The sequence below is a fragment of the Protopterus annectens genome, chromosome 14.part0 (genome assembly GCF_019279795.1).
Source record: "Protopterus annectens isolate FY-2018-M chromosome 14.part0, PAN1.0, whole genome shotgun sequence".
In the NCBI taxonomy this organism is placed as follows: Eukaryota; Metazoa; Chordata; order Ceratodontiformes; family Protopteridae; genus Protopterus; species Protopterus annectens.
Window position 1 is genome coordinate 1,115,107,581 of NC_056748.1, and position 16,318 is coordinate 1,115,123,898.

The following is a 16,318-nucleotide window of genomic DNA, read 5'->3' on the forward strand; positions in this document are numbered from 1 at the left end:
CAGCAGCATAATACACAGCAGGGTCACAGCATAATACACCATGGTATGCATGGAACGGCACAACCACGGTGCAAGGGTTGCCAAGGACTCACGCCAGTGTGCGGCATGGTAACTATGAATTAGTAGTCAATGCCATGCAAATGAGGCAGATAATACTGAATCGCAAATCCCCCGCCGGCGTAAGGCTGTACCAAATGGCGCAGCGGTAATACACTGAGGAGTGGCTTAGAGGGAATACATGTCATCTGCAGAGGGGTGTGCCACCGTAGCAGGAAGCACATTGGAGCACAGCAAACCTGGGCTGTACATCGCAAATCACAGCTGCAGGACCGGGGTGTGGGGTAATAGTTCAGCTGAGAGCACACAATGCGCGCAGAAGTGCATGTGCACGAGGATGACTATGTTCCCTTAACCTAGTCATGTGACGCTCACCCCGCAAACAACATTGGAAACAGGAAGGTGATGTTAAGAATATGAGGAAATGCGGAAGAAGTGTAATTGCAGTACTAATGAGCAATCAACACTAATCAACCCACGAAGGCCAATCGGCAGCTGACAACTCTGCATGCAGAAACCTGCAAAACGGGATAGGGGAGGCATATGAATGCAAAGAAAGTAGGGGAGGTAGCAGACTGCAAAGATAGAAGACCTGACACAGCAGAGCAAAGCAGACAGGCAGCACAACGGCGGCAGCACACAAAACGCATGATATGCCATGTCCCAGAAAGTACACATGACAGTGCTCTGCAGGATGCATGCCAGAAAATAGTAGGTGCAACGTGCAGAAATAGTAAGGGAAGGTCGAAATGTAATCCATGGCAGGCAAGAGTAATGCAACACCAAAGGCAACAGCGTTGTAGTTCCATCGGTAAAACACGGAAGATAACCCCCAGATACGGCCGTACAAACACACCCTATGACATCATCGGTGAGCACAGCACAATAGTATAAAGTGTGAATGCACACAACACACAGCCGTGTATTCCCAAACACCACAACATAGGTGTAAACACACGGGGAACTTTTAAAATGTACATGGTGGGTGCTGCTGTGGCTGTGATCCATCAGCATGTGTTAGAGACAGACGGTGTTGTGGAGGAGGGTGCCGACAACCACCGTAGGCCTCGGAGGAGAAGGAGAGTGTTCAGACCAAGGGTAACCTACCAGGGGCTACAAGACCTGGAGATAGTAGAGCGTTACAGGGTGGACAGGGACACGTTACAGCAAATAGTGGAGCTGTGCCGGCCACGCCTGAGAACAAGAAACAACAGAGGGGAACCCATCCCAGTGGACACAAAGGTATGTGTAAGCTTGAGAATACTGGCCACAGGTACCTTTCAAAGGCCAACTGGAGATATAATGGGCATCTCACAGGCATCAGCATCCAGGGTACTACACCAGTTCCTGGATGCCATGTTACCACATGCCAATGAGCATATATACTTCCCCAGATCTCAGGAGGATTTGGCTAGCAATATGCACCACTTCCACCGTGTGGCACAATACCCAGAGGTACTGGGTGCGATAGACTGTACTCACATACAAATCAAGTCACCACCTGGCGAGCAGGGTAGACGCTACATAAACCGCAAGGGATTCCCCTCCATCAATTGCCAGGTTGTGTGCAATGCTCAGGGCATTATCATGGATGTGTGTGCTGGCAGCCCTGGAAGCTACCACGACTCCCATATCTGGCATGCCTCACAGCTGTACCAGGTATTTGCCAGGGGGGACATCCCACAAGGCCATCTCGTGGGGGATGCTGGCTATGCACTGGAGCCGTGGATGATGACTCCCATCAGAAATGCACACACACACATGCAAGAACGCCATAATGAGGCACACGCACAAACCAGAATAATCATAGAGCGTGTGTTCGGGATGCTGAAATCATGGCTTGGATACATCTGGTGGAGCCTTGCAGTACTCTCCAGGCACATGTGCCCACATATTCATAGTATGTGCCATGCTACATAATATGATCCTGCGGAAGCAGCTGCTGCAGGGACATAACGGTGAAGGGCCACAAAGCCCACCACAACTGCCAAGGCCAGTCCAGGCACAGAGGGTTCCAGACCAGGAACACACTGTGCCAGCCCCATTAGGCAGACGGAGGCATACCCAATATGCCCACGCCTTGGCAAAGAGGGAAAGTATAGCACATACTCTGACAGCGTAGGCCCCATGGACTGACACCTCCCTACCTGCACACACAGTGAAATGGACGGCACACAAACATGACCACCTGTAAAGTGTACTGTATGGGTGGCCTCATGTGTGACTCCAACATAGGCAGCCCCCAAACACTGTACACCCAACAGCCAGTGGAGCATGTAACGCCAACACCTGAACAGTACGCGGGTCCTACAGCATACGGCGTTGCTGTATGCCTGCCACGTTCGCCGCAAGATGTATACATATAAAAATATATAAATATATATATATATATATATATATATATGTGTAGATATATATATGTAGATAGATATAATTATATATATATAGAAATATATGTACACATATACATATATATACCACAGTTAAGACAGGGAATTAGAGGGATATACGGTGACTGAGATGTAACCCGCGATATCTGTACATAGTATACATAGTGAAACGACAACCTGAACATCCGGGAGGTTCAACATAACAGGATACCGCCAACCATGGAACGGGTAACATACCGATATGCATAACCGCGAGGCAGAAAGATCGCCAGACCACAGTACTGTAACAGTACATGCGCTTGTAATAGTATGATGATATGAAGGTAGAGGTAGACACCGCCGCCGGTGTTGCGGTCCACATAGGTACGGTGTGCAACCGTCCCCGTGAGTGCCGTAGTATGTGTATGTGTGCGGTGAGGGTGCCGTGTGCGTCGCTGTGTGAGTGTAATGTGTGTGTGTCTGCAACATGTGTATGTTGGTGCCACGTTAGAGGCAGAGCGGAATATTAGGTGTAGGCATATGGTAAACTAGCCTCAGGCATATGTACACTACTAGTCCCAAAGTAGTAGTGACAGCCCCACCCTGGCTATGCTAGGTGTGTCGCGATGTAGAACGATACAAAGTGAAACTGTCCCAGATGGTAGCACAGGAATATACCCCATATGAAATGGAAAGGACGTATGTAATAGTCATGCCTGTATGTACGACACCGATATGTTAATTGCAATAAGATACGTCGGCAAGGTCACACAGCAATAGGTATGTACCGCTGAATCGTATGTGCTACCCCAGTACTGACCGTGTGCGTGTCGGCCCGTAAACACCGCTGTGTGTTCTACAAGTGTCAAACAATCAATCCCCATCTGAATATGTGGCAACCACTGGCAAACAGGCTATCCCAACAACAGGACCACAATGACTGCAAATAACCGGAAAAGAATGACAAGGGATAGTTGTCACGTACACACAACCGCTGATATACCACAGATGTTACGGAGGTATACATGCATCAAGCTCACCCGCAGGCGATACCGACACCACATGACAACAGCCCAACCAACAATCCCATAACAAAGGACAATTAACTGTCAACTTTCCAAGTAGGGATGGAGCACACAGACAACTATACTGGTTATGTACAGATGCAAGGCCCACAAACCGTATCCGTGAAGTACAACCACCGACATCCCCCACTGTACACAATAAAGGAATACAAACCATAACAGCAGCACAAACATACAGTCGGTCAATGACATCTGCATAACCACAACATATCGCGTGGGGGACACAATCAAAGGCGGCTGCATAATTGCATGCATTGTAGAAATGCAAACAATAGCCATGTTACAGTTTTGAATGTAATACTCCGTTATTATACGTCGGCAGGACAGGTACACCCACCTGTTGAAACAAATACTACACCTGTCACACACAATCCATGGGTGACATGAATGCAGACCATACTTGTTCCCATGCATAGCAGATGCAGTCACACATAACATAAGACAATACAGACCATCCCCATGAAGGTAGGGTGAATATCCAACGCCCAGGCGGAAAATCCAATTATACCCCAGTATCGACACGTAATTACCGAATGGAGTAGATGCACAAGTGATATGCATGTAATTACTCACGTACACGTAGCCGCTGATATACCACAGAAGTTACAGGTGTATACATGCAGCAAGGCCACCTGCAGATGATATTGGAACCAATTAACAACAGCCCAAGCTACACACCCATAACAAAAGACTATTAACTGTTAACTCTCCAGGTAGGGATGGAGCACACAGACAACTATACTGTGTATGTAGAGATGCAAGGCCCACAACCCGTATCCGTCACGTACAACCACTGATATCCCCCACCATAGATATTAAAGGAATACAAACCGTAATAGCAGCACAAACATACAGTCAGTGAATGACATCTGCATAACCACAACATCACGCGTGGGAGACACAATTAAAGGCGGATGCATACTTGCATGCGTTGTATAAAGGAATACAACAGCCATGTTACAGTTTTGAATGCAATACTCCATTATCATTCATCGCCAGGACAGGGACACCGACATGTCGAACCAAATACTACACCCTACACACACAATCCACGGGTAACAGTACTTCGAAATATACCTGTCGCTACGCATAGCGGTTGCAGTTACACATAACATAACACAATACAGACCATTTCCACGAAGGTAGGGCAAATAGCCAACGCCCAGGTGAGGAATCCAATTATACCCCTGTATTGACGCGTAATTTGCGAATGGAGTAGATGCACAGGTGATATGCACGTAATTACTCACTGAGGAACAGCAATTGGTGGGATGAATCCACATGTTGCAGATATCGACGGATATAAGGATGACTCTCAGGATATTCAAACCGTATGCTCATACTGAACCAGCAGTGTACATCTGAAAGCGAAAGAAAACAGAAAAACGATACACGGAACGAAACACGGAACGAAACACCGACAAGGTACATAGAACACACAATATGTACGGTTGTGTAACGCATGATGTGTATGACGAAGCTGTACTGTATGTGAATGGTGGTTGTAATTAATTACACCTGTCCGTAATGCAGAAAGTGGTGAAAGGTAGTTATGTAGTGATAACCTGCCGAGCATACCAACGCTTGTGGACACCGTGTGTACAGCAGTGGGACATCATGTACACAGCAGAGACACCACAAGGGCTGCCACAGGGGGGCATTAGAGAGAACAATGCCATACCACACGCTGTTGCTGACAGTGGATGTCCAAAAAGGAAGTGCCATAGCACGGGATAGGACATGTATGCATACTGTCACAGCACGCATGTGTATGGGCATATACCATTGATGTCATATGTAAGGTGTGGCCGACGTGCAAGTATGCCCTTCATTAGTGGATACTATGTGAAATATGTGTAATGTAAAGCTGTCTAGGTAGATATGACAGATATCATACACAGTATCACAGGCATATCATGCATAACACAGGTATCGCCTATTGGTATGTACAATAACAGGATACATATGGCCTGTAGGTATGGGACAGAGTAGTAGCATGATAGCTAGCCGAACTGGAAGGGACACCAAGTAACCATGCCCAAAGGCCCTGTAGCAGTTGCACAGGTGCACAGTGGGCAACAATGCAGTCTGGCGGGTCCATGTGTAAACACATGTGCAGTGTACACAGTAGTGTCACCTCCCCATGGTAGTGTCCTGTGAACAGCAGAGGCGGGTGTCAACTGCACGTCTACACAGTACTGCTACTGTGGTGGTACCAGGACTACGTGTCACTCAAACAGCAAGGGAGGTATGACATGAACAGTGCTACTGTGTGTCCCTGCGGGATGTGCACAGGACCTATGTTCCACAGCATGGTGTGTGTTGTGTTTGTGGAAGTAACACAGATGCCCAGCCCATGCAGTGTGGCATGTGTGCACATATCCAGGAGCAGTCCGTTCACACTGCCCACCGCAGATGTCATGTACGAGGAGTATATGCATCAGTAATGTGGAGGACATGGGCCGTGTCAGAGCAGAAGACACCCCTGAGTATGTGGTATGCAGATGTGTACAGATGTGTTGTCCGTATGTCAGCCGCATATGTAAACTGTCTGAGCCTGGTAAACATCGTGGCATGACAATGTTGTGCCATGTAAAGCTGTAGCTGTTGTTGAAGGTACACCATATATGTGGTATTGCAACCTTGACTGTGTGTAGATGTGTGTATCTCACAGGTACAATGGCTACCTATGTACCAGCATCACACACAGTACAGAGAGGTGTGGCCTTGCAGAAGGGTATCCATGCCACAGTGGAATACGGTAACCACAGGACCGTGTGTGGCATATGTATGTACAGCAACCATGTACAATGTGATATGTATGTACGTGACTAGTATCCATGTGATAGTCGGTGGGTGAATGTTGTTATGCAAAGGTGATGTGCATGCACCATGTGTCATGCATCCTGATGCCATGATACTCATATGATGTATCTGGCACACTGACACCCGTATGGTTGGTATCGGTATGAGCTGGTGGAGCAATAATGGCGCTTGGTATGTATGCGTGGGATATCTAGGCATGGACAGTACCCTGTGACAGCATGTTCTGTATGTAAGCATATAGTGAACATGAGGGGCCCCATGACTGAGGACTGTGTAATGCCATATGTACCTGACATGTAGTAGGTACTATGGTATGCTCGCACCACTGTGTGTCCTGTCCATGAGCCACATAGCATAACATCCAGAGACACAGGGTATAATGTGCAGGTGGATGTGTAAGTTGCCAATACCAGAACATGGAATGGTGCTGAAGGGCAATGTGAGGACAACGTCTGATGTGTCGGCCTCCGTACCACCCCAGCCGCCCATGCAATGGTATGACAGATGGCCAGCATGTGTATGTGCCGTGCTGTGGCATACACAAGCCCAACATGGGTGCTAGGAAAGGCCTGGAGGCCATCAATGTGTGTGGGAATCACGTTCGTGAGGATGTGCCCCATTGCCATTCAGAATGGTCCAGTCATGGGTGTATGACAACAGTCCCACACGTGCAATGCAGTGCCACCCGTGGGTAGTGCGAGAAATGCCGCTGTGCGGCGGTCAGGGTACACAATGTCTGACAACAGGCTAGCAGTGAATATAGTGGCCTGGTGCAGAGACATATACCGGACAGGTTGGTGGGACATTACAGCCAGGGACATCGGAAGGTGACATCGGGCCAGCGTCCCAGGACATATCGTGTGCATGTCAGTACCGTGTATGTGTCCACAGGGACACTACGATGTCCATGTATGGATTGCGACCCTGTAGTGAGTGAGAGGGTGTATTGTCAGTAAGTACGCCATCGCCTGGCACGTTGCCAACATTAGCTCGGTCTGCAATGCCTGGGTGACTATTGTATGTGACATCAGATGTGGATGTAGCCAAACAATACAGACATACCACCACAATGCCTGAGGCCCCACACCGCAATGTGTGGCAGTCATGTTTAGGTAGCTAGCCTTGGAGTATGTGATCATGGACCTCGAGGACCCACCATGGCTGACAAGTGATGCACCCCACACATATGAATGTACACCACGGTGCAACAGCCTGCACATGTGGTTGTACATCATATGTGCATGGAACATGACCACCACAGTGGCATCTGTGAACAGGTCAGTACCGCCATGTCTCTGTGTGGAATAGCATGGTCTCTGCAATTGTGTACATGCTACGGAAGCGCACTGTGGTATGTGTCAGCATATGTATGTGCACTGTCCATCTGCTGGGGTGTCATGCCGTTAACAACTGCTGTCAGTAGACGTCGGTAGTACTGGTTGTAGTACACATGTTCCGTGTATGCTGCGATGGGTGTGTTTCCAGGGTGTGGCTAGCAGGGCCGTGTAGCATATGTGTTTAATCCACCAAAGAGGGGATAACCCCAGGTGCGTCACACCAGTCATATGGAGGTATTGTGCATGCTAAGGGTAGTGTAGGTATGGTATGTGTTGTGTAATGTGTCATCCAGCTGAGCGGAGTGCATGACTCGAGCATGTTTAGGTACATGGGTGTCTATTCCAGGGAAGTGTGGGTTGCTGTCAGCACATGGCAGTATTAGCTGTCTGAGGCCCAATGTACACATGTACAGTATAACAACACAGACGGTATGTAACCTGTGGTGTACAATTCCGACTCTGTCACATGTTACAATGTGTATAGCGGTCACAAACACGGGTATCTGCACATGGAGCAGCTATGATGCATTGTGTTAGGCAACTATACAGGATGTGTGCAAAACACTGTGTGATATGTGAATCCCTCACCTGTGGGTGTTCCAGTCCAGGTATGTGCCTGGGAGGTACGATCCATGTACAATCCGTACTCGCAGGCGTGCTGCGCAGAGCATGGAGGCAGATCCCAGTCACCGCAGAGATATGTGAGTGGTGCAATAGTGTGTGTGCCTCGCTTGTGTGCAGCACAGTGGAAGATGCAAGTATTGTCCCACATGACCCCATGCCGTGCCTGCCTGTTACAGCCCTGCCGGAGACAGTTATGTGAAACTGCCACAGAGGCAGTATAGCATGTGAAGATGTACATGTGTGCTCCACACCCCAGGCCAATGGCTGCAGGTCATGAGTGCCACAGCATTGTGGTCGACCAGGACTGTCATAGAGGTCACATACCACATGCCTGTACAATAACAGTAGGAGCATAGGCAACAGTTGCAGTGACACAGTAGGTCAATGTACAGTGTCCCTGTGTTCAGACCACTGCCTACTGTACACTTGGCTAGACACACACCCAGAAGGCTATAACACCGGTGAGCTATCGCATGTCCCAGTACACGTAGTCTGTGTATTGCCATCACAGGGCAGTCACAATAACATGTTGTATGAGAGATATATTGTACCAGATGATGTGTCATGTGTGCGTATGTTGAGTTGCGAGCTGTTCACCCGTCCGCAACATCACAGTGCATGATGCCTTGTGTAACATGATGTGTGGAACTGCAATGTGATCCACAACAGGGTCATCCGGGACTGGTGCATTGTGAATGGTGTAACCCATGGGTCTGCAGGATATACACTGGTGCTGTCGGCTGCCATGCTGGGGGCCACCAGTGGTGCCTACAGTGGTCATACAGACATACTGCATCCATTGTTCTGGCAGGAATGTCTGTTGCTGTAGATGATGTGGTACTATGTGAAGGTAGGTGTGTGTTGTGAATGTTACCCATCCAGACGTGACCGTCAGGTGCAGTCATGATTGTCGACAGCATCACACCCATCCACAGCTGTCAGCACCCTGTCCCCAGAATGGGTAACAGTAGCCCTCGTACTGTGTGACTAATGTGCAGATGGCGGAACACCTACTACTGGCTGGCTAACAGTAGTCATCCAGGAAGGCTAGATGATGGCTGGAATATGCTGCTCCAATGTATAATTATGGTATCCCAATGAATTACATTGATTCACATATAGTAAGCCATGGCTGGCATGTAAACCGTGTACAACAATGACTGTGTGACAGACCCAACCAAGGTGGAGCTGTGATGAACATGCACCCGTTAGAACACCAGATAAGGTACATTGCATGTAATGATGTACAACTGACAGCTATGGGCACAGCATGGATGCAGACGCACATCCCCCACAGGCAGTACCGCTCAGTGTTGGTAGGGGGCATTGCACGAGTACATGTGACAGTTGCTGTATTGCCACATGTACGGCATATCCGTCATATAGGGGTAGCACTGGTACGTGACTGTCGGACATGCCTGTACATACGACCATGTCCCACAGGATATGTGTTACGTGTGTACAACACCTGTCGTACCGTCATCAAGCTGTGAAGTGTATGGCTGTCAGTGTACCTGTGTGACATGTTGTGCAATGGGTGCAAAGGTACACAGTAGCACATTACATGCCCACATGTACTGCACAGGTGCATAGCCTGAACATACATTACAAATAGGGTGTTGGATAATACAACCCACAAGAGGTGATAGGTACGGGTGGGAATCCACTATCACCTTTCTGGGTCAGGTGTGCATGTCCATGACACATTAGCACCTGAGATGGTAGCAGTACAGCTGTACAGGGCGGCATGCATATTTGATTACAAATACCCTTGCGTGTTCCACCACTGGCCTGATGACAGACAGACACCAACACAATGTGCAGCATTGACATGTGCACAGCACATCACCGCTGGCTACAGTAGAACAGGGTTACTGTGTTGACTTGTGCACAGAACATCAGCGCCAGCCGCAGTCGAACACGGTATGTGTTGAACCCCACCGTCATTGTAGCCCATGCCACAGACAGACGTGTTATGCATCTGTGTATGTACGGCTGGGAATGGCCCTGGCCTAGCAGTATAGCTGTGTCAGTGTTGCGAACAACATACTGAATGGGCTGTGTGTGTGAGGTGTGCGTCATACGTGTATGGCCTGATGGATGATACCAGCAGTGCCCCTGCTATGTGAACATCCCCGTCCCTATAAATGAATGCCTAGGCTGTGCTCAACACCATGGTCCCTGTGGGAGGGATGGTGCTGTGTGGTGCACCCGCCGACATGGTGGTGGCAGCAGGCACTGGATGTAGACATATGTGGAACCCATGTCAGGCCGGGGTACCATCCATGTGCACGGGATATCACCGTGCGGGCACATACAGCACTGTGTTGAACAATATCACAGCACATAGCACCTGTTAGGGGTAATGTGTATGCATGGATGTGCGATACCAGCATGCACCATACACACCCCCACCAAGCAGCATGCTGCCTACATAGCAGAAGGCCATTGTCCACACCATGATGACAGACATGCGACATGTCCATATACCCATAGAAATGACATATGGAATGGACAGCCACCCTCCCAATACTGGTATCCCACAGGCGGGACACATCCCTGTGCCATGTATGTGATATACCCTGCCATACCATGCAGCCCTGTCCAGCAAGGCTGCACGTGCCATCACAGTCATACATGGTGCGATGGCCACATGGCACTTGCACTATCAACTGACCAGATCAGTAATGTGGCACTGATGCACCTTGTGGTGTCACAAGTGCTGTGTGTCAGCGTGTACAACGGCGCCGCACATGCTATGTATGACCATCCCTGCTAATGTCATATGATTAGACATTGTCCCATGTGTATCACATGTGCAATACAGGCGAGCCATGGCAGGTTGTCCAACACCCGTACAGTGCTGAGTAGATGTATATGGCACAACACATGCATGTACAGGTGTCCATGTGTATGTGTGCAGTGCCACCGCTGACGTCCATAACGGCTGCGTCTGTGATGCCTACTGACATGTACACAGCATCCAGGTGAACAGTAGAACTATGCACGCATCGGGCCACGTGCTGATTGGTATGAACACAGGTGCAGGCAGGTACACATGTCCACAGCAGGTTACCATCTACATGGGGTATGTACAGTGTGATGGGTTGACACAGAGATATGATATGATACCCACTGCATAACGGTGTGACAGGTGTGACAGCAACACGTCAGCTGTGTCAGTGTCATGATGCATCTCAGAGATTACTGTGCAGATGTCGTACATGTCATAGCAATGTATGTTCAGCGGTATGCCAGTACATCAGTGTGAATGTGACCTGTCACCATCATTATGTCTTACAGATAATGCCTCGTTCACGACTGCCAGCTTTCAGCCGCCAGGAGGATGAAGTAATCATACCGTTGCTCCATGACAACTATGACCTGCTATTCAGCCATGTTCCACAGCAAGCGCAGCAGCGGGATGACCTGTGGCAGGATATGTGCAGGAGGGTGAATGACATTGGTGGCAACAACCGCACCTACCAGCAGATACGCCGACACTGCACGGACCTCATACGGCACGCGAAACAGCGTGCCGCCGCAATTGCCAGAGAACAAGGTGGAACAGGTGGTGGGCCACCAACCCAGCCCCCACTCACACACACGGAGGAGCTCCTGGCCAGTCTGGGGACACCCAGGGAACAGCATGCAGAAACACTAGCCGCCATCGTGGAGGTGGATGTCTCCCAACCAATGAGCCTGGAGCTGCCTGGTAAGTCAGTCTTGCATATGAGTATGATATCCACTGTAGGTGTAGGTGTAGGTGTCACTGTACATCATGTAAAGTAACAACACATGCCAGGTATATGGGCACACAAGCCGCATACTACAGTATGCTACGTTGTGTTTGCAGACGTGTGCATACCACATGCTATCACACAGGTACATGATGTGACATGCACAGTGCGAACTGTGGCTGTCATACAGTCATGGATAATGTTTATACTATTGTGTTGCCCCTATACAGGTACCTCTGGCGTGTCGCACAGACATGGGTCCGTCGCATGTGAGACTGTTAGTAACAGGCATGTTACAGTGTAGAGTTATTCGCCATGTGGCCAGGTATAACATGCACACCTGGGTTTTGTTCCAGTCACGGTATACAGGTTGCACCACCAGACACACACATGCCACCCGTGTGCAGTAGATACAACCGTCATCATACACTGGCATGAAACCACAGTACCTGTCAGTGTGGTATGTGCGGCCAGCTATGCATACAATGGTGGAGGTGTTCTACAATGGATGCATATGTAGTACGCATTGGAACACCATTCGTGGTGCGCACACAGTACCACACAGTGAGCAGTGATCTGGGCAGCACACCGGTGTCACCAATGTGACATATGCCCCTTCATTGTGTGCACACATTGTGACACGCCACCTGACATGTCCCACACCCGTGGTGTTCTGTCTGCAATATTGTCACACCATCACATGACCTACACCCGACATAGCGAACATCCACACTGTTGTCTGCATAGCCCTCTGGATTGTGACATCTCCGACATGTATGGGTGTATGTCACATGGGACACCACAGGAATGGATACACGATGCCCATCACACACAATTGTCCAAGACCCAGTCACACATGGCCATGGGTGATAGCCACAGGCATATTGCCACACAGTACGTCTGATGTGGATAGACACCGTTGCACATTGTCCACACATAGTGTGATCATAGCCGTAGTGGACCACCTGTACATTTGATGTGGTACAACAGACAACCGGAATGCCTGTCTGCAGCCACCGGAGGTGCCACCGATGTGTACCATATACGTGCTGTGGAACAGCATGACTGTGCTGCAGTCATGGCAATGCAATGCGTCCATGTTATGCATCGCACAGCAATGTACATGCATCCTGTTGCCATGCAGTGGCACAGTGCCTGTACTCCCCACTGTATAGCTATGTACACGGCTCACACTAACCACACTTGCACAGACATATATGCTAAACATGCATTCTATCTGTAGGCTGTACACACAACACTGCACTGTGAAGCCCATTATGATGCGGTGCATGTGGTGGGACACCACTGTCACACATGTCCACATGTTACCGCACATGTCGGCGGAGTACATGTCAAGGTAACGTCAGCCATGTGTACTGTTAACCTGTCTGTGGCCACATGGTGTATCACGGTGATGCATGCAAACTACCATGATTGTGTGTACTGCATGCCTACTGATATGACACCTGCTTGATGTAGTGTGCACCCCAGGGCAGTATGCATACTAACACTATTAATGTCTGGGCTGCATTCCCTGTGCTGTAGTGTGGGAATGCTGCATGCCATCTGCAATATCACATGCATGGTGTGTCTGCGTGTGTGTGTGTGTCTGTGTGTGTGTGTCTGCATGTGTGTGTGTGTGTGTGTCTGCGTGTGTGTGTGTGTGTCTGTGTGTGTGTCTGCGTGTGTGTGTGTGTGTGTGTGTGTGTGTGTGTGTGTGTGTGTGTGTGTGTGTGTGTGTGTGTGTGTCTGCGTGTGTGTGTGTGTGTGTGTAATGTACCTTACAGTATGTCTTTGTATTCACAGGTGGTGTAGGTGCATTCCCCTCCTGCGGTCCATCTGATGTTAGTGTCCCCACAGATACTAGCGGTGATGACCATATGCATGAGGTACAGGCAGGGTTGTCAGGGGCAGAAGCTGTGCCATTGGTTACCATCCCACCTATGTCCCCCTCATCCCTGCACATGGTTCTGATGCCGACACATACCACATCACCATTGCCCATAGAGGAAGGACAGTCAGTGTCTGTTGGCATTGAGCAGGAATGTGTGGTGGCTACAGAAGGTGCGCCTACACACCATGTTGCCAGTGTAATGGCTGGTGATGTGCCACACAGGCATGTGGCTGGTGCTGCTCGTAGGAGGACCTCTGGCAGACATGCACCTGCTGTACAGGGCACAGCAGCTGGTATCACCAGACGCATGTTCCAGACTGTAATGGCGGCACAGGCACGTGCAGAAAGGCAGAACCAAGAAGGGCAGAGGCTGCAGAGGACTGCAATCCATTCCCTAAATGACAACATCCAGTCATTGGCGAATGCTCAACAGCAGATTGCTAATGTAATGGATAGGCGATTAGGTGAGATGGTTGGAATCCTCGACCGAGGCATGGCAATCCGCGAGCGTGAGCTGTCTGCGCTGGAACACCTGGTAGGGGTGAGGCATAGGACACGTGGGCATAGGCTAGCAACACCACCTAGTGTAGGTCGACGTGTGCGTGCCACCTCTCATGCCCACTCACACAGTGCCGGTAGCAGCAGCAGTGCAGCTGGTGCTGCACCATCCACACCAGGACACAGCAGGCCACGTGGACGTGGCCCTGGCTGGTCCCAGCATGGACACAGTTCCAGCGGACATGTGTCATCGGAGAGTAGCCACTCTATACCTCCACCCGGTAGTGCCCGTGCGACCCCAGGCAGACACGGGTCACGTGGCCGCAGACGGACACAGTGAGCCGTACAACCTGCACTGTACAGTCTGGGGCTGCCAATTATACCCCATGTAGGCATCACATATGGCTGAACCATGTACACACATACCCACACACGGCAGACACAACTGCAGGGCTCCACCACATCCAAATGCATTCTGCACAGTCATGCCCAGTAAACTCACCGGCCCTTACACACACACATGATGTCATCCATTGGTGCGGCCTATGCCCCTGGCAGACATATCACCCTGTACATATGATGAAGCCTCTGCCACATCCCTGTCATCCACACTATCGGTGCAGGGTTATGCAAATATATTCTGATGCACAGGGTGGACAAGATAGTGAGAGGTGTATGTGATACCTGTGTATGCATAGCGTGTGATGTGTATGTTGCAGTGGTTGTGTATGACAACTGACTGGTGCGTATGTGACGTGGGTTGTGTACTGTCAACGTGCAGCAGACATACCATGTAGTGCAGGTGCAGGTGCAGCATGCATTGAGCTGTGTTCACGGTATGTGTGACGGTTACATGTGTAGCACCATGTTGGTTCTGATAACCTGAATCCCACCTATGGTGTACTCGCATGTGCCTACAGGGAGCACTGTTATCGGTCCCCCACGTGTAGCTGTGGATTACACACAGGCACATCTGGCAATATCAGCATACCACATGTACCTGCAACCTGCCTCGACACCTACATAGGTTCATAGGTGCATAGGTACATACTAGGCTATCTGCCCTACGGCATTTATAAGCCTAGCCAGAGTGTGTGTGGCTTTCACCACCCCTTAGGATGAGGATACTATACCCATTAGTTTGCTGTGCCTCTGTCCAGCAGTGACACAGAGATGATTCCCAGGGTATACCTACGATCTCCCATCCACTCGCCAAGGTTTCTCTTGAACAGAGTCAGTGAGGGGTTCTGCCTCACAAGGACTGGGATTCTGTCTAGTGTAGGAGTCTCTGGGTGATGAACCTGTCCCTCCAGCACGCCCTATTTATATCCGTGTTGAGGTGTGTGTCTCTTGCTCTCGTGGCTCTGGCTGATTGATTTGGATCATATGAGGTGGAGCATGTCCATGAATTCGGGTTGGACATGGCCTTGTATGTCAGGCACACATCACATCGGAGCAGACGGTGTGCAACTGTATAGAGCCGGAGTCCATTAAGTCAGACAGCGTGTGACATATGTTTGAGCCTTTATCCTATTGGTTGTGTATGACAACTGACTGTTTGGGGTCCTTCCAACTGTGGCGTGGGTTGTGTACTGTCAACGCAGCAGACATACCATGTAGTGGTGCAGGTGCAGCATGCATTGAGCTGTGTTCACGGTATGTGTGACGGTTACATGTGTAGCACCATGTTGGTTCTGATAACCTGAATCCCACCTATGGTGTACTCGCATGTGCCTACAGGGAGCACTGTTATCGGTCCCCCACGTGTAGCTGTGGATTACACACAGGCACATCTGGCAATATCAGCATACCACATGTACCTGCAACCTGCCTCGACACCTACATAGGTTCATAGGTGCATAGGTACATACTAGGCTATCTGCCCTAC